The sequence below is a fragment of the Bos javanicus genome, chromosome 2 (assembly GCF_032452875.1).
Source record: "Bos javanicus breed banteng chromosome 2, ARS-OSU_banteng_1.0, whole genome shotgun sequence".
Classification (NCBI taxonomy): Eukaryota; Metazoa; Chordata; class Mammalia; order Artiodactyla; family Bovidae; genus Bos; species Bos javanicus.
Window position 1 is genome coordinate 42,353,814 of NC_083869.1, and position 20,706 is coordinate 42,374,519.

General features: G+C 34.9%; 1 protein-coding gene across 4 annotated transcripts in view; it reads right to left on the reverse strand.

Annotated features, from left to right (window-relative positions):
* Positions 1 to 20,706, reverse strand: part of GALNT13 (polypeptide N-acetylgalactosaminyltransferase 13) — a 655,101-nt gene that overhangs the window by 610,190 nt on the left and 24,205 nt on the right. For all 4 annotated transcript variants that reach the window (XM_061437749.1, XM_061437740.1, XM_061437723.1 and 1 more), the window contains exon 2: positions 11,867 to 11,937. The gene's annotated coding sequence lies outside the window, so the exon portion shown is untranslated. The remainder of the gene's footprint in view (positions 1 to 11,866; positions 11,938 to 20,706) is intronic.

Below are 20,706 nucleotides of genomic sequence, written 5' to 3' on the forward strand. Positions count from 1 at the left end.
ATGGCTGCAGTCACCATCTGCAGTGATTCTGGAGCCCCAAAAATAAAGTCTGACACTGTTTCCCCATCTATTTGCCATGAAATGATGGGACCAGATGCCATGATCTTTGTTTTCTGAATGTTGAGCTTTAAGCCAACTTTTTCACTCTCCACTTTCACTTTCATCAAGAGGCTTAAGCTTTGGGAGATGGTAAAGGACAGGGAAGCCTGGCGTGCTGCAGTCCATGGGGTTGCAAAGAGTCGGACATTACTGAGTGATTGGATGAAAACAACTGCTTTGCAAGGGTTAGGAGGGCAGAGAACAAATGCTGAGAAAAATTTTCTGGCCCTCTAGGCCCACACGAAGCACAAGGAAACAACAGTACTACTGCTGGAATTGGAAGTCTTAAAAAAAATCCTTCATTGTAAGCAGTTAGATGAACAAACAAAACAAGAAAAATCATTTGATAATCTCAGCAGATACAGAGGAAGCATCTGATGAAATGAAAAACTCAGTTGTTGCTTATAATCCCAGCAAATTCAGAATTAAAATAAATTTTTTAACCTGCTGTATGATATTTACAAAAGACACTATAATAAGGATCATTCTTAATAGTAAAATGGTGAAAGTTTTCCCTTTGATTTGAGAATAACAACAATTTTTTCTTTCCATTCTCATTCAGCATTGTTCTAAACATTCTATTCAATTCAATAAGATGTGAAAAAAGTATAAAACTTGACAACTATTAAATACTGTTATCTTTGACCACGGTGTAATTCTTTATGTAGAAAATCCAAAAGAATCTGTTAAAAAAATATTGGAATTAATAACTGAGTTTACTATTTGTTGTATGCAAGGTCAGTACAAAAATTACATTTCTTTATATAAAAAGCAGAAAGAAAATTAAGTTTTAAAAAATATGTAATACATAATAATATTAAGCTGTATAAAACTTCTAGGAACAAATTAACCACAATGAATAAGACTTCTATGCAGAAAGCCAGAAAATATGATCAAGGAAAACCAAAAAGATCTAAATAAATAAAGGATGTACTCTATATCGGAGAGGGCAATGGCACCCCACTCCAGTATTCTTGCCTGGAAATTCCCATGGACAGAGGAGCCTGGTAGGCTGCAGTCCATGGGGTCGCGAAGAGTCAGACACGACTGAGCGACTTCACTTTCACTTTTCCCTTTCATGCATTGGAGAAGGAAATGGCAACCCACTCCAGTGTTCTTGCCTGGAGAATCCCAGCGACAGGGGAGCCTGGTGGGCTGCCGTCTGTGGGGTCGCACAGAGTCGGACATGATTGAAGCGACTTAGCAGCAACTTAGCAGCAGTACTTTATATATATATTCATAGATTAAAGGAGTCAAGTCATATTGTAATCATGCTGAATCTTCAGGAATTCATTTAATAATAGACTGAATACAATCCCAACCAAAACCCTAACTTTTTGGTCATATTTTACATAATAATTCTAAAATTCATATGAAATATGGCAAAGTCAAGATTCCTTGAATAAAAATATGATGGGATGATATTTTTAATTGATATGTAAAATTGTGTTTCGTGTGTACAATATTGTATTTTGACTTCTGTACACACTGTACACACAAGTGTGCTCACCACCTAAAAAGTCTAGTCCCACAAGCGACCACACTCCTGAGCCCCTTTACACATGTCCCCTTCCCCTAAGGCCTCCCTTCCCCTCTGGTAGCCACTACTCCATTCTCTATATCTATGTGTTTGGTTTTGATTTGGTTTGTTCATGTATTCATTTTTCTTATATTCCACATATATTTCAACAACATCAATGAACCTTTAGGGTTTTAGGCCAAGTAAATCAGCCAGGGAATGTGTTTTATAGATAACAGGAATAATTAAAAAGTAGCCATAGTTAAAATGCTGTCATAAGTAGTAGGATGAGACTAATAGAGCAATTAAAAAGAATAATTTCCCTAAAACACAGATATGTGGATATTTAATCTATGATATTGGCAATGAAGAGTAGTAGGCAAAGGAGAGAATTTTCAGTATGATTCTGTAACAACTAGATATCTGTTTGGAAGGAAAACAGGATTTCACTTCTACCTTAAACCATTCATGAAAATCAACTGAACTGGAAAAATATAAATGTAAAGAGGTAAAAATATAATCAATATTAAAATTTAAAACTTTTCCTCATCAAAAACTCCATTAAGAAATTGAAAAAGCAAGTCACAGAGAAGGAAAAGTTATTTAATTTATACAGTGTTCTTAATTCAAATATAACTAATTTCTGCATAATAACTATTTTTTAAAAAATGAAACCAGTAGAAAAATAAGCAAAAGCATCTGGACAGACAATTTATAGGCAATTATAACCATATGGCAATTAAATCATATAACATGACTGCCTTTTTCAAGAAGGAAATATAAACTATACTTTCATCAGAATGGCTAAAATTAAAAGGACTGATTAAATCAAGTATTTGTAAGGATGAAACAGAATTCTCATATACTACTGACTGGAGTATAGCTAGTATAACTACTTGGGAAAACTAGCAATATCTACTAAAATTAAAAATTAGGGGAGGAAGGTGGGAAGGGGGTTCAGGATGGGGAACACGTGTACACGCCCATGGTGGATTCATGTTGATGTATGGCAAAACCAATACAATATTGTAAAGTAATTAGCCTCCAATTAAAATAAATAAATTTAAATTTTAAAAAATTTGCATAAAATATAATAGCAATTTCACTGGAGAATATATATCCAATATAAATGCATGTAAATATGCAGCAATAAACATTTAAAAGAATGTTTGCAGCAGCATTATTCATAATTTCCCAAACCTAGAAACAGCTCAAATGTGCATCAACAGCACATTCTGAATATTTTTATATTCTGAATATTTTTATACAATGGAATACCATGTAGCAATGAGAACTGATGAACCACAAAAGATATTAATAAAACTTAGAAATACATGTTCAGGAAAGGAAACCAAACACAAAGGACTACATATTGTATGTAGGTACATAAATCATGCTAAATTAAAATTCTATATTTAGGGACCATAATGAAAGGTTGGCTTCACTGGCTCAGTGGTAAAGAATCCACCTGCCAATGAAAGAAACAGATTTGATGCCTGGGTTGGGAAGATCACTTGGAGAAGGAAATGGCAACTCCCTCCAGTAGTCTTGCCTGGAGAATCCCATAGACAAAGGAGTCTGGCAGGTTATAATCCATGGAGTTGCAAAAGAGGTGGACGTGACTTAGTGACTGAACAACAATAACAACAATGAAAGGTTAAAACTATCATGCAAAGCAAGGAAATAATTACTGCAAAAATTACAAAACTGTTATTTGTCAGGCAATTGATGGAAAACAGGTTAATGTTCAGGAGCAGAAAAAGCAGTTTCTGGAATGCAGAAAATGTCTTATCTCTTGATCTGTATGATGGAAGCATGGGTCTTTGCTTATAAAAGCTATTGTTTTCTATGCTTAATATATAAAAATTCACAGCAAAAAAATTTTAAAGTAGCAATAATTCTGTAATTAAAGTTTATAAATTGAAAATATACAATTGAGCCTTTGATTAACATAGGTTTGAACTATATATAAATTACATAGACTTTTTAAAATAAATATAGTACTTGTATTTTCATTTCATAGATTTTTAAATTAACTAAGTATGGAAAACAGTTTGTATTCCATCAGAAATCATAGTACATAAAATTAAAAGAACCAGTATTTGAGTCCTGATTGTTAATACAAACTGTTTGAAGTTCCTGCCTTTGGTTGAATCATTTATCAAGTCCTTTATTTTTAAGGCAGATTTGCAACTCCATGGGAATGGACACATCTAACTTCCCTTTCATGATGTTCAAGGGTCAACTGTATATGAGATAAAGTTCAATGAATATAACTAATGTCTACTGAGAATTTACTTTGGTAGGAGCCACTGTAAGTACCTTATCTTAGTTAATCTTTACATATTCCAAAGGCATTAGTGTCACATTTCAGGGGTGCAAAGACTGAGGCAGAGAGAGCTTATGTAGTTTACACAAGTCACACAGTTCAAGGCCTCATTTTAAGATCTGAACCTGTGCACTAGTATGGTTCTGGAGTCCATAGGCTCTTAAGTAGTGCATTATGCCACTTCTCCAATATAGAAAAAGAGAGATACTCCCTATGCTGGGTGTTAGTTTTTTCTCTTGTCAAAATTATTGTTTAGCATGATTGGTAAACTAAGTCTGAAATACTGATCTGATGGGCTCAAGATACTAAATCTTTAATTCAGCACTTCATCCTTGTTTCATTTCAAGCTCTGTTAAGGAAGGAAGACAAATCACATTAAGATGACATATTTACTATTCTAATTTATAATTGAACAATATCATAAATTACACTGTTCTTGTTGCCCAGCATAGAAGTGAAAATGTACATAAGATTCATCACTCTCCATAGGGAAATTCTTCCCCAAAGGTCAGAATATTTTTCTCCCTACCAAAGACTTAACTAAACAAAAGGTAAACTCTTAAAAAAAAAAAAAAAATCTGTTTCTTTGACTGTTGGTAATGTCACTTTCCAATTCAATCTGGAAATCTCGGTTATTTTTTAGAGAAATGATGTACAGTGGTTAACTGCAGATCCTCTGATGTTTAACTCGGTAGGCTTAAGTGCCAGCCTTGCTATTTTCTAATTATCTGACCTGGGACAATTTACCTAGATTCTGCCTTAGTTTCTATTGTGCAAATGGGGAAGACATTAGTGTCTCTCATTCACGGTTGTTTGAAGTTTAAGTTAAATAATAAATACAAGTCATTCAAAACAGAGCCTGCCTACGTACATGCTCAGTTGCTGTAGTCATGGCTGATTTTTTTCAACTCTATGGACTGTAGCTCACTAGGCTCCTCTGTCCATGGGGTTTCCCAGGCAAGAATATTGGATTGGGTTGCCATTTCCTTCTCCAGGGGATGGTCCCGACTCAAGGATTAAACCACGTCTCCTGCATTTTACCACTGAGTCATTGGGGAAGCCCAAAATAGAGACTGCTGCTGCTGCTGCTGCTAAAGTCGCTTCAGTCGTGTCCGACCCCGTAGATGGCAGCCCACCAGGCTTCCCCACAGCAAACGCTATACAAGTGTTAACTACTATTATTACTCCCTGACCCTATGTCCTTTAAAACCTCACCCACATCTATTCTTTTCTCTCCATTCCCACTGCAACAACCTTGGTATCACCCTCATCTCGTTCTTCTTATAGTGCTACATATTTCTGCAAATTGTTCTTCTGACTACAACTGGAATCCATTGTGAAGAGAACACCAGATTAATATTCAAATAAGAAACTTTTATTCACATGATTGGCCTTATGAAATATTCTCTTTGTTTTGTCAATTGTCTACTAATTAGACTCAACTTTCTAATTCCAATGATCAGTATTTCCTACCAATGTGCTTCAGCCTCTTTTTCTAGTGTTATCTGTTTTCAGTTCAAGACAAAAAAATTATTCTGTTGTCAAACTAGTTAATTAGCCATTCAATGAATGTGAAGCATGCCTTTTCACACCCAATCCTGGATATACTACTGCCTTGACTTCTCTGTTAGTATTGTCCACCTGCATAAATATCTATAACAATCTCCAGGGTGAAATCTTGAACCAGTGCAGTTTAGAATTGTATCTCCTTTCTTAAATCTCCTTAATGTTTATATAACCTTTCTGATTATTCCTTAAATTATTTGAAATGACTTTATTAATTTGACTAATTTAGACTACTTTGATGATATCATATCTTAATACCACATCCTTTGCTTTCTTTATGCCTGGGTATATCTTATTTCCTCAAATTACAAACAGAATTTTCTTGAAAGTCATTTTTTGTCTCCTCCTGAAGCCATGAAATTAAAAGACGCTTGCTCCTTGGAAGAAAAGCTATGACCAACCTAGATAGCATTTTAAAAAGTAGAGACATTACTTTGCCAACAAAGGTCTGTCTACTCAAAGCTATGGTTTTTCCATTAGTCATGTATGGATGTGAGAGTTGGACCATAAAGAAAACTGAGCACTAAAGAATTGATGCTTTTGAACTGTCGAGTTGGAGAAGACTCTTGAGAGTCCCTTGGACTGCAAGGAGATCAAACCACTCAATCTAAAAGGAAATCAGTCCTGAATATTCATTGGAAGGACTGATACTAAAACTCCAATACTTTGGCCACCTGATGTGAAGAACTGACTCATTTGAAAAGACTCTGATGATGGGAAAGATTGAAGGCAGGAGGAGAAGGGGACGACTAAAGGATGAGACTGTTGGATGGCATCATCAACTTGATGGGCATGAGTTTAAGCAAGCTCCAGGAGTTGGTGATGGACAGGGAAGCCTGCCTGCTGCAGTCCATGGGGTCACAAAGAGTCAGATACGACTGAATGACTAAACTGATACTCAACAAGCACCTACTCTTGTAACCAACACAGTGCCTCTCATATTATAGTAGCATGTGACAAGTATTTATTGAATTAAATTAAATAAAAATACTAAATTTGAACACTAGCTTTGTCTTTCAGAGACCAATTCTGGAAAACAAAAGTAGACATATTCTCTAAATCCTTTGCTCAAAACCAAGATGAGTATGAGAACAACCAAAGACCTGACTCAATCATTTTTAGAGTACAAATATTTTGTATACTAAGAAGCTTGAGAATATCCCTCAGGTAAAATACTGCTAATGGTTCATTTCAAGAGGTGATGTGTAAAGGCACTGGGATTGGTAGATGACTAAAATGGCAAAAGATGAAGATCACTAATGAGTGAAAGGGAATCAGTGTGGCTGGTGTGCTGTAAAGGATGTGCCTGAGCTCAGACACACCTGAAAATGATGAATAGCGAGGAAGATTAAGTCAAGATGGACTCTCCAATTTGAACCTCTCTGTATTGTATGAAGTGGCTGAAGAACTGCAAGAAAAGGGTGTGGCCAGTAACTTCAAATTCTAAGAAGTAAGATTAACAGAAGCATAAAATAGGTCTATAGCCTTAGGGAAGAAACTTTTTTTCCCCCCAGGATTTCTTTACTCAAACAGCATTTTTTCAAGGCAGCTTTGGGTTGCTGAGTGGTCCTACCAACATTTAGTATAAGGCAATTGTTATTTGTTTGGTTGAAATTCAATCATAAACTACTTATTTACTAAAGAATTAATATCTATGATCTGAGGTTGAAGAGTAAGGTTTTTATGCAAATAAAGAAAGACCAGTCACTGAATTTTAGTGCTTAATATTGGATTAAGAGGATAAAGAAAAAATGCTATAGCATTAAATCAACCTCTTAAAAAAAAAACCAGAAGATTCAAATAGACATTTTTTCAAAGAAGACATAGAGATGGTAAAGAAACACATGAATGGATGCTCAACATCACTAATCATCAGGAAAATACTAGTCAAAACAACAATGAGGTATCATCTCAAACATATTAGAATGGCTACTATCAAAAAGACAAGAAATAATAAATGCTGGCAAGAATTTGGAAAAAAAGGAAACCCATGTGCACTGTTGGTGAAAATGTAGATTCATGCAGCCACTGTGGAAAATAGCATGGAAGATTATCAAAAAATTACAAATAGTAATACCACACGCTCCAGCAATTCCATTTCAGGGTATTTATCAATAAAACTGCTAACTTAAAAAGATATATGCAGGCCCACAATCACTGCAGCTTTATTTACAATGGTCAAGATATGAAAACAACACAAGTATCCACTAATGAGTGAATGGATAGAGAAGATGTGGTGTATATGTGATGCTTATGTGTATATGTATATATACATGCCATATATGTGGAATACTATTTGGCCATGAAAAAGAATGATATATGCAATAGCATGAACAGACCTTGAGGGTATTATGCTAAGTGAAATAAGTCAGGCAGAGAAAGATAAATACCATATCATCTCATTTACATGTGTGATTTAAAAACAAACAACCCAAGTTCATAGATACTGAGAACAGATTGGTGATTGCCAGAAGAGAAGATGAGGGGTGGGAGAAACAGGTGATAAGGATCAAAAGTATAAACATCCAGCTCTAAAATAAAAAAGTCATGGGAATGTGATGTACAGCATGGTTACTGTAATTAACAAAATTATAGCATATTTGAAACTTGCTAAGAGAATAAATCTTAAAAGTCCTTATCACAGGAAAAAAAATTTATAAGGATATATAGTGATAGAAGTTAACTAAACTTACTGTGGTGATCATTTTGCAATATATACAAATATTTGAATCATATTGTACACCTGAAACAGATACAATGTTTATGCCAATTATGCTTCAATAAAACAAACTAGATCAGGGCTACCCTGGTGGATCAGTAGTAAAGAAGCCACCTGTCAATGCAAGAGACATGCATTCAATATCTGGTCTGGGAAGATGCTACATGTCACAGGGCCACAACTACTGACCCTGTGCTCTAGAGCCCGGGAGCTACAACTACTGAGCCTGTGGGTCACAACTACTGAAGTCTGTGCGTCTTAGAGTCCCCACTCTGCAGCAAGAGAAGCCACTGCAGAGAGAAGCCTGTGCACTGCAACTAAAGAGTAGCCCTTGCTACCGCAACCAGAGAAAAGCCCTTGCTTTTTGTTGACCCAACACAGCCAATATGAATAAATAAATAAATTTATATTACAAAATTAGATCAACCTCAAGCTTTGCTCCCATGAATGATAGATTAAACTTTCTGTGCTGCATTTCCCTTGTATGAAGAATAGAGGTAATAACATACCTACCTCATTATATCATTGCTTAGATTAACTGAGATATTGAATGTAAGGTACAAGGGATAGAATTGATACTTAATATGGATTTTTTTTCTTGCCCATAGCTCTTCAATTTCCATGAATTTTTTAAAAAAACATTAGATGAAAAATTTCCCAATTATTTGACAATCGTTTTAACAATTTTCTTTATCTGTATCTATAAGTTTGCCTGGCCTCCTTCAAAACAAGCATTTAAGATTCAATAAACACAAAACTCCCCACCTCTCATATTCAAAGAGCGCACAAACATGCTTTGGGCCTAGATTTGCAACCATCACAGAATAGGCCATACATTCTGTTTGACTAAATAGTTTGCTTCTTCACTAAAAGTTCAAAGGAGGAAAAGTAGCTACTAAAAGCATCTTGATTTGTGTATGAAGAAGGCTAAAGTTTAGTTTCCTTCTGAGCACGTCAACTGACAGTATTCACTGAGAAACTTTGTTGTGTATTTTATATGACATAATCATGAAGTTAAGACACTTATTAACATACATACTTGAAATATCCAAATGAATCAGTCCCAATATAATAACCATGTACATTTATTGATCATTAACTAGGCAATAATAACTGTGCTATAGTTTACATGTATAAACTCACCATAAATTAGGTAGTTCCTAATTTTTACCAGAGATCAAATTACCAACATCGGCTGGATCATCAAAAAAGCAAGAGAGTTCCAGAAAAACATCTATTTCTGCTTTATTGACTATGCCAAAGCCTTTGACTATGTGGATAACAATAAACTGTGGAAAATTCTGAAAGAGATGGGCATACCAGACCACCTGACCTGGCTCTCGAGAAACCTGTTTGCAGGTCAGGAAGCAACAGTTAGAACTGGACATGGAACAACAGACTGGTTCCAAATAGGAAACGGAGTACGTCAAGGCTGTATATTGTCACCCTGCTTATTTAACTTATATGCAAAGTATATCATGTATATCATGAGAAACACTGGGCTGGAGGAAGCACAAGCTGGAATCAAGATTGCCGGGAGAAATATCAATAACCTCAGATATGCAGATGACACCACTTTTATGGCAGAAAGTGAAGAGGAACTAAAAAGCCTCTTGATGAAAGTGAAAGAGGAGTGTGAAAAAGTTGGCTTAAAGCTCAACATTCAGAAAACTAAGATTATGGCATCTGATCCCATCACTTCATGGGAAATAGATGGGGAAACAGTGGAAATAGATGGGGAAACAGTGGAAACAGTGTCAGACTTTATTTTGGGGGGCTCCAAAATCACTGCAGATGGTGACTGCACTAATGAAATTAACAGACGCTTACTCCTTGGAAGGAAAGTTATGACCAACCTAGATAGCATATTCAAAAGCAGAGACATTACTTTGCCAACAAAGGTCTGTCTAGTCAAGGCTATGGTTTTTCCAGTGGTCATGTATGGATGTGAGAGTTGGACTGTGAAGAAAGCTGAGTGCCAAAGAATTGATGCTTTTGAACTGTGGTGTTGGAGAAGACTCTTGAGAGTCCCTTGGACTGCAAGGAGATCCAACCAGTCTATCCTAAAGGAGATCAGCCCTGGGTGTTCATTGGAAGGACTGATGCTAAAGCTGAAACTCCAATACTTTGGCCACTTCATGCGAAAAGTTGACTCATTGGAAAAGACCCTGATGCTGGGAGAGATTGAGGGGACAAGGAGAAGGGGACGACAGAGGATGAGACGGCTGGATGGCATCACTGACTCGATGCACATGAGTTTGAGTGAACTCCAGGAGCTGGTGATGGACAGAGAGGCCTGGCGTGCTGTGATTCATGGGGTCACAGAGTCGGACACGACTGAGTGACTGAACTAAACTGAACTGAACTGAATTTTTACCCATTTTAAAGATACATTAAGTAATTTATTCAAAGTTACACAGCTGAAACACTGAATAAGTGATAAACCCAGAATTTAAATCCAGGTGGTCTGAATCCAGAGTCAAAATTCTTAAAACACTACACTATGCCACCTTCTTGAAAAAAGTAGTTATACTGCAAAACAACATACATATATCAATGTGGCCATTATTGTCTCTCCATTTTTCGGAAATTTTATTTTGAATCATACACCAGATTATCCCAGTTCATCAAACAAGGAATTTGAGCTCACAGAGGCTAGGACTCTATGATCTTATGCTTCTTTTCAACTCTAAAATAATAATATAAGAGCACGCGTGTTTTTTTCTCAGTATATGAAATAGGACTTTCAGAGAGCTTCAGAAGTCTAATTCTGAACACTTTTCATCAAAGAATAATTTAGATGATTTATAAACTTCCTTTCAGAATCAAGTTTTTTCACTTATTTCCTACTAGTTAAAGCAATCTAAGTCAGGAATTGGAAGCATTACTTGAAATGGAAGTAATGACATGATAGATAATACAGAAAAAAAAAATCTGTAACACTTCTGTGATATTGCTTACACAAAACGAAAATCCAAAGAAATAATTACAAAATATTTGTATTCTTAAATATTCAGGCTCTTAACTAAAATTAATTTTACTTTTTCTAAGTTATTGGTGAAGGTAATATTTTTTGAAAAGCCTGTGTTTTCATCAAAGCCAATGACTTCACTTTGAATAGATACTGGGCAGGTATTAAAACATCTTGGATCTCAATTTTCTCGTTTATAAAATGGGAATAAGAATAGTGATCTTTAATTGGGGAAGAATTAAGACAAAATACATAAACTGCCTGATACATAGCCAATCTTAATCCTTAGAAAATCCAAATATTTAATTCAATACTCCTCTTTAAAATTTCCATAGCAACACTGGCTAATAACACTATTTTTTTTCTACATGCTTCTCAAGCTATGATTAAAAGGGAAAAGAATCACTTAAATAATAAGTGATAAAAATTATGTACCAGTTATGTACATAGAACAAAAGTAAAATCAATCATCAGAAATCATGAAATTATGCAACTTAATTGAGACTAGCAAATAGCTCAAATTTTTCTCCTTTACATACAGTTTTCCTCAGTATTCACAAATATCAAGAACTGTAAATAGAAATGTATTCTTTTATGACTGTGTGCCACATTTATTCAGCATGACTGCAATTGAGTGGAAAAATAAAAATACATATTACTTACTGTATGTGGCACTTGGCAATTTCAGAATGATTTGCAAACATTCATCCTCAGAATACTCCTACAAAATGCATCTGTGAAAAGAAAGAAATACAGAAGAGTAAGCAATTTGCCAAGGTCACAGAAACTCTAATCCAGACCGACACTCATTCAGACATCACATATTTTAACATACTGAAATAAGGTTTTGCAAAATATAGATTATACATCTAGCATATTATAGTAGGCTGAAAAACAGAAATGTTCCCAACTATATGCAAATCTTCCTACACATCAGTCAAGGAGGACACTCTTGAGATGAGTCTGCATGTGGACTTTCAAAATCCGTGTAAGAAACACAGGCCCCCAGAATGAGCCAGAATAACGTAAGAGCAATTCAAAAATATGAGGTATTTGTAAGTGAATTTAGTTGGAGTTTTTAGGTGGTTGTTACATAATTCAAGTTTTGAAAATGTACTTCTGTCTAATACATGAAAATCCCTGAGTCAGAGGAGAATTCTGCTTGATTTATTCAGAGAATTACACTGATTCACTTTGTAAATGTGCTTCAATTCTAATTGAAAACTAGGTACTGAGAAAAGCACAGACATGCCACTTGTACACCTCACAAAAATAAACAAACATTTCTTTTTTTTTTTTTCAGAAAGCCAATTATAAGGAGAAAGTTATTTAATCAGATTTCATTAATTAACGTGTTTGTTTAAAGGAAAGATGTATGGGAAAGCACAGTAATTTCGAAGTACAAAATATTTCAAAACTTAAGTGAATTTTATGCTTCTGGGTATGCTGTTTTGTTTTATAAAAGAACTGTTCAAATGAAATAAAACAAAACACAACTTAATGATAATTAAAGTAACCCTTCAAAGTACAATGTGTTGTTTCTGACAGTTCAAACACATTATAGACCCATACAAATAAAAATTAAGTAGCAAGCATCTTTAGAGAGACATTCGTTCTTAACAGCTAGTAGAATTTCTGCCCAGAGATTTGGTGCTTTGTAGGATGAAGCAGAAACACTGGCTTAACAAATCAACAGTTCAACAAGCAGAACAGGCATTATGAGTAGAACACCTAATTAATCAATCTTCTAGTGTGTGAAAGACAAGAGGATGGCACTGGCCTCTGCCTTGCACAGGAACGAATGATTGTACTAATGCTCAACAGGGAGCTTCTCAAATAAGATGAAACTAGAGATAGTTCAAAAGATGCTTTTGAACTGTGGTGTTGGAGAAGACTCTTGAGAGTCCCTTGGACTGCAAGGAGATCCAACCAGTCTATTCTGAAGGAGATCAGCTCTGGGATTTCTTTGGAAGGAATGATGCTGGGGCTGAAACTCCAGTACTTTGGCCACCTCATGCGAAGAGTTGACTCATTGGAAAAGACTCTGATGCTGGGAGGGATTGGGGGCAGGAGGAGAAAGGGATGACAGAGGATGAGATGGCTGGATGGCATCACCGACTCGATGGACGTGAGTCTGAGTGAACTCTGGGAGTTGGTGATGGACAGGGAGGCCTGGCATGCTGCGATTCATGGGGTTGCAAAGGGTCGGACACCACTGAGCAACTGGACTGAACTGAACTGAACTGAACTGAGAGATAGTTACTGAGTTCATAGGTAAATGTCAAAAGTAAATCAAGAAATTTTATGAAACCCTGTATTTTTATAAATTTCATTTTTCTAAGTTTAAAACTCAGAGTTTAAATAGAATAGACTGATACAAACTCACATTCACATATTGTTTCAATAGAATTACGAAGTTATAACAACTGGCAGATTTGTGTATTCCTTCATGCTGTAGCATAGTCATCCTCCTAGGCAAGAGAATTCAAACTAACCTTAATCCCATGACTTGCCCAATTTGACACAGCTAAGAAGCAGTGATCCTGGGCGTAGAGCCAGCCACTTTCAACCTCCATTTCTTCTCACTACAACACCTACTAGTCCCTACACCCCATGCAGAGCAGAAGCTGCAAACTGGAGCATAACAACCAAAACTGGTGTATGGTAATTTTTTAAAAAATTCTACACCATGATTTTAAAATATTAAAAAATGTTCAAAAGCAAGAAATTTCTCATAAGAGTCCTAATTTCTATCTTTTTTTTGGAAGAGCAAATATATCTTAAGTCTGGGTTCACAGCTTCCAGAAAGCAGAAAAATGATTGCTGCTCTCGCATGAGACATGCCTCCTGCACTCATCTAATTCCTAATTTGCAAACTCTGTCCTACTCTGTAATTTTCAAACATCAGAATGTTTTGCTCCTGATCCAAACCCCCCTTACCTACCAACCATGATCAGACCTCTTTGCAGTGAAACTGAAAGAATGATATTAAATATGTTCCAAGAGCATATTTCATTAGTTTAAGTGACTGCTTCTAACTACATTTCACAATATTGTCATAATCAGATGTTATTGATTAGATACCTCATTTCTACATACATATACATTTTTAAAAGTCAGGGGGTTGAATTTCCAGGTATTTAAATACATAGCTGATAAATCTTAAATCTAAAGGAGAAATTTTTAAAATACAATTGGCTGGTACATAATCGTAAGTTTCAATCATCTCAAATCATAATTTTTTTGTTTACAGTGGACACATTTTTCAGAGAGACAACTCCTGGGTTGAGAGGTGTGCTATTCAATAAAATAATTATAAGAATAAAGAAAAAAGCCTTCAATTTAAATAATCTAGGTTAAGAGAACGATGACCGCTAAAGGTAAGGCAATGCAGCCACAAAGTCTGGTTACATCATGGCATATGGCAAATAACTTAAAATACCAATATGTTTTGTGGAATGCTTAAAAAATATGGGCCTGGAATTTGAGGTAGTTGTGGTAATAATAGCCACCTAAATCTGAAACTTTCCACACATACTGTAAAATATACAGCCAACAAAAACAAGTAAAAACACACAAATTCTAGGCCTTCAGCATAACTAGAAGTTGGAGGACAATAAAAATGTCAGATTACCAGTAAACAGAAAATTAAACACCAATTTCTAACAGAAGTATCTTTCAAGCTGTACGACAGTGATCTAAAGGGTCTAGAAACTGAGGGAGAGAAGCAAAGAAAACAAAGATCCTAAGAGTGACATAAAATTCACCAGCTGAAAGTCCACTGAAACTCTGATAGTGTTGAAAAACTATCCTGACAGATTAGAACACAAAGATAGGGAGAATATTTAAAAAGATATAGAATTCAAGGTGATGCCTTCTTTTGTTTGTTTTTTCCTCAGGGAGGAGTAAGGCATTTTGAAATGGTGGGGCTGGGACTTTTCTGGCAGTCCAGTCACTAATACACCATGCTTCCATTGTAGGGGGCATGCATTTGATCACTGGTGAGGGAACTAAAATCCCACATGCCATGTGCAGAGCAGCCAAAAAAATAGGAAAAAAATAAATGATAGGGCTATTTCAAAAGGACCCTGGCCTCAGCTTAAAGAAATTCTCACAAATCAAATCTGGGAAGTTGGAAAACCAGAATAAATAATTATCATAAAGAATTAAACTTCATTACAGAATATAAATTATAAATAAAATACATGAATAAAGTATATAAGGAAGAATTGGAAAATTCTTTCCTTGCACAGAATACACCTTAGAGTTAGAAAATCAACATTAAACACATATTATTAATATTATTATAATTAACTGATTAAGTCAGGAAAATATCTCTGGATTAGCACTTGTAGGTGAAAGGGTGTTGACAAACAGGATATTTCCATAGTCTTAAAGTATCTTCCCCCAAATCACTTATTAATTACAATCAAGAAAACAGTAACCTTCAATGGAGAAACAAGACCACCTTAAATAAATAATCAAGGAAAAATCATCAAAATGGAACAAACCCACAAAACAAGCCTCCAAGTATGATGCACTTGAGAAGGACACAACGTGATTTCTGTGGTATGTCTGCCAAAAATGTGCAAACTGAATCAATCATTAGGAAATATCAGGCCAATGCAAACTGACGAAAGTCTAAAAATATCTGACCTGAACTCATCAAAGTCATTAAAAACTGAAGTTCAAAAAAGACATAACAACCAAATACACGTGTGATCCTAGAGGTTCTGTGAGTTATTAATACATGATAGCATTTTGCTAAAATGATATTCTTAATGGTTAAAATTGTACTATAGTTATATAGGAAAATGTACTTATTCTTAGGAAATACACACTAAAGTACTTCAAGTAAAGAAGCATGCAAAGCAGGCACTCTGGGACAACCCAGAGAGACAGGGTGGAGAGGGAGGTGGGTGGGGATCAGGATATGGAGGACACATGTATACCTGGATCTGATTCATGTTGCTTTATGGCAAAACCATCACAACAGTGTAAAGTAATTATCCTCCAATTAAATTAATTTTAAAAATAAATGAATAAAAATAAAAAAGAAGCATGATGTCTATAACTTATTCCCAAAAGATTCAGGGCAATATTATCTATATGTACACATACATATGCATATATAATTATGCAGTTATAGAATGCCTATACAGGGGTGTGTGTGTGTGTGTGTATATATATATATATATATATATATATATATATATATATAAATATATGGAGAGAGAAAGAACTGGCAGAAATAATAATGCACAGGGGTAAAATGTAAATACAAATCTGGACAGAGAGTAATCAGGATTCTTAAGTATAATAATTACAAATTCTCTGTATGTTTGAAGCTATACCAAAATTGTAAATTAGGGAAAATAGGTAGAAATAAATAAATGTCTTGCTTTCATTGAGATATTTTGGAATCACAGAAAAATAGCCAAAGAGATAATCGGTGAAGTGTTTCAAATCAAGAAAAACATTAAGAAGTTAAAAAACAAGTCAGCATCATTGTTCAATGTTCTTGGACAACTAAAATAACAAAACTCCATATATATATGAGATGAGATGGTTGGATGGTATCACCGATGCGATGGACGTGTTTGAGCAAGCTCAGGGAGTTGGTGATGGACAGGGAAGCCTGGCGTGCAGTCCATGGGGTTGCAAAGAGTCAGACATGACTAAGCACCTGAACTGAAGTGAACTGATATATACAGTATATAAATACAGTCTTCTCTATTTTATATATGTGTATGTATAATTTATACATTAATATGCATATATTTAAATCAAAGATATTATATTTTAATAACATATTTATATAAGCATATTAAATCCATAAAATAAAGGAGAATGAAAGTAAATATGGAATCTAGCTTTGGACTTTTAAATAAGCCATACAATAATACTATAGTCCATGAATACAGCAATGTAAAGTTAAATAATGAAGTGACATTCACAAATAAAATTTATCAGCAATTAAAAAAGAAAAGATTATCAAACAGTCCTTAAAGGTCATCAGTGGTTTTTTTCTTTATATAGCTATTTTTCCTTAATCAGAATTATCAACTTCCATTTTTCAAATTCCAAAAAAAAATGAAACATAAATAAAAATCTCCCTTAATTCTTAAAACAACATATTTAATTTCAAACAATATATTTACTATTTTTATTTCCAAACCATTATTTAAAGAATTGTACAATATAAATTCTTTCATAATTAGGTTATTTTTTCCTTCATTTCTTCAATATTATGTTTATCGTTACAATGCAAAATAATTTTACTGATTGGCATCCCATACATGCCATCATTTAAAGATCTATAACTTGTTATCAAATATCAGCTACCAAAAAATAAAAACCACTGTAAAGTTCCTTCTGAGTATATCTTCTGCCACAGCAAGATTGTTTCCTCAGGATAAAATATCCAGAAGCAAACTCCTGGATCAAATAGCATGAGGTTTTTAAAATTTGCTAAACTGTATCTTATTAACACAGATGTACACAATTTCCGTATTTGAGCAACCCCACAACCAGTTTATATTTTTACAGTCACTGCATCCATTTGCAGCCATGACATAGTGTTTGCTGCCTGATTTGGCCCTTAGGTCTTCATATTGTCATGTTCTGAATTGAGTTTTATGCATTCTTGTTGTTACAAATGTTGAGTTTACCTTTTAAAATATGTTCAAAGAGGTTATCCAAAAATATGACACTGAAATAAAACTGTTTAAATGGAAAAGCATGGAAACAAAGCAACTTTAGTAAAAGAGCTTTTTTTTTTTTTTTGAGAAATTAACACTTCCTATTTTCTTGCAGAGTCAAATGTTTTACAGGACCTAAAGAAGATAGATGAAAATGTGTTACAGTCTTGTAACTGAAAACAGACCAGAGGATTGATTACTACGTGACAAGTGATGCAAGCAAAGACAGGAAATGCTACAGACCGCTCTGGATAATCCAAGCCCTCTACCAAGTCTTATTTTTAATTTATAGCAACAGTGTGTCAGTATGCCTAGATATTACCATTTACATTTTTACTATATTAGACATTAGCATGTTAAGTGCGACTTTAATTGGAGGTTTTCGTCAAACTTCAAGATACTTCAGCCACTTTTCTTCCTATCTATACTTTGTATTCTTTCAAATTCACATAGATTTAGCTTTAAATTTAACTTTCCTAGTCCATAGACTTCATATCTTGTATTATTAAGTTCTGGAGATTAATACAAATAATATTCATTATAAACATCCAATCAACCCCTTCGAGAGTTTCAACTGGTCTGCCCTGGCAGGTCACTGATTCAATGACACAAAACAAACCATGCCTTCCTTTGTTCAAGACTGCATTTTCTTAACTGGCTGATGAGAACATCATACAAGATAAAAATTAAACCTTGCTGAAGTGAAGATATATGAATTCTTTTGTTTCCCTTCATATTTAAGTCCTGTCATGATGTCAGAGAATAAAATTAGATGAACTCAGTGATTTAATACTTTCAAAGCAATGTTGGTTGTTACCCACATTTGTTCTCCTCTTTGAGGTGTATGAAAAATCAAATGTCTCTTTGATTTATTCCCCTATTTTCCTAGATATCAAAGCAAGCTGATTGATCTATAACTTCTAAAGTCTTCTCTAATGTGTTCTCTCTGTCTCCCCATTTTCATTGGCCCTTAAGAGCCCTAAGCCAATGCCTTGTACACTTTCTATTGTAAATATGGCTTGTTTCTCTGTCATGGGTTTAATGATTATTTGACCAGGATAAATTATTAATAGCAGATATTAGGGTTCATATGTCAAGCAAAAATTAAAATGAAGAAAAATTCAAAGGAATTCAGAGGAGAGGAATAGAAAGAATTAACATTCAGGAAATTAAAAATATTTAAAATGGCTCAAATAGAAAAATCTATATTTCATAAAAGGAAATATCTAGTAGTTTAGTTTTATTTAATTGTATGAAGGATTATTTTTAGAGTTAGCTTCCAAGTAACAAATTTGTTTTAACAGTAGCAGAAGAGATTATATTATACACCAGAGATGAATTTCCAGAAACTAAGATTAAGTAATCTAGTTATCTCATACTAGTTATTTCTTTTTTTTTTAAGTGAAGATTCTTTTGAGCCTAAATTTAGAACTGAGATCTTTCAAATCATGAGATTCAATTAGAAATGTGGTGTAAATATGTGATGAACTTCAGGTAGAAGATGTGAGTTAGCTTTCTATTGTTTTATGGTCAATTTTGGTGCTTTCTTCATGTTTTACACCATTGTTTAAATGTACCACATTTGTATTTACCTCTTCTGACAAGAAAAACTGATTGAAAGTGCATCTTTATGGCTAACAAACACATGAAAAGATGCTCAACATCACTCATTATCAGAGAAATGCAAATCAAAACCACTATGAGGTACCATTTCACGCCAGTCAGAATGGCTGCGATCCAAAAGTCTACAAGCAATAAATGCTGGAGAGGGTGTGGAGAAAAGGGAACTCTCTTACACTGTTGGTGGGAATGCAAACTAGTACAGCCACTATGGAGAACAGTGTGGAGATTCCTTAAAAAACTGGAAATAGAACTGCCTTATGATCCAGCAATCCCACTGCTGGGCATACACACTGAAGAAACCAGAAGGGAAAGAGACACGTGTACCCCAATGTTCATCTCAGCACTGTTTATAATAGCCAGGACATGGAAGCAACCTAGATGCCCATCAGCAGATGAATGGATAAGAAAGCTGTGGTACATATACACAATGGAGTATTACTCGGCCATTAAAAAGAATACATTTGAATCAGTTCTAATGAGATGGATGAAACTGGAACCTATTATACAGAGTGAAGTAAGCCAGAAAGAAAAACACCAATACAGTATACTAATGCATATATATGGAATTTAGAAAGATGGTAACAATAACCCTGTGTACAAGACAGCAGAAGAGACACTGATGTATAGATCAGTCTTATGGACTCTGTGGGAGAGGGAGAGGGTGGGAAGATTTGGGAGAATGGCATTGAAACATGTATAATATCATGTATGAAACGAGTTGCCAGTCCAGGTTCGATGCACGATACTGGATGCTTGGGGCTGGTGCACTGGGATGACCCAGAGGGAGGGTATGGGGAGGGAGGAGGGAGGAGGGAGGAGGGAGGAGGGTTCAGGATGGGGAACACAGGTATACCTGTGGTGGATTCATTTTGATATTTGGCAAAACTGATACAATATTGTAAAGTTTAAAAATAAAATAAAATTAAAATTAAAAAAAAAAAGAAAGTGCATCTTTAACTTTACTATATCTTCCAAACATAGGGTGTGGCAGGTTGGATCTTCCAAAGATGACCATCCTGCATGGACTTCTGCAACGTGACCTTGAAATTTGCCCATCAAAAGATGAAGTTATTTCTTTCCCTCCTGGAATCTGAGCAGAGGCTAGGACTTCTTTGACCAAGAGGCTAGGTTGGAAGCAACAGGGTACCAGTCCAGGAGTAACTCTTAACTGGCCTAGCC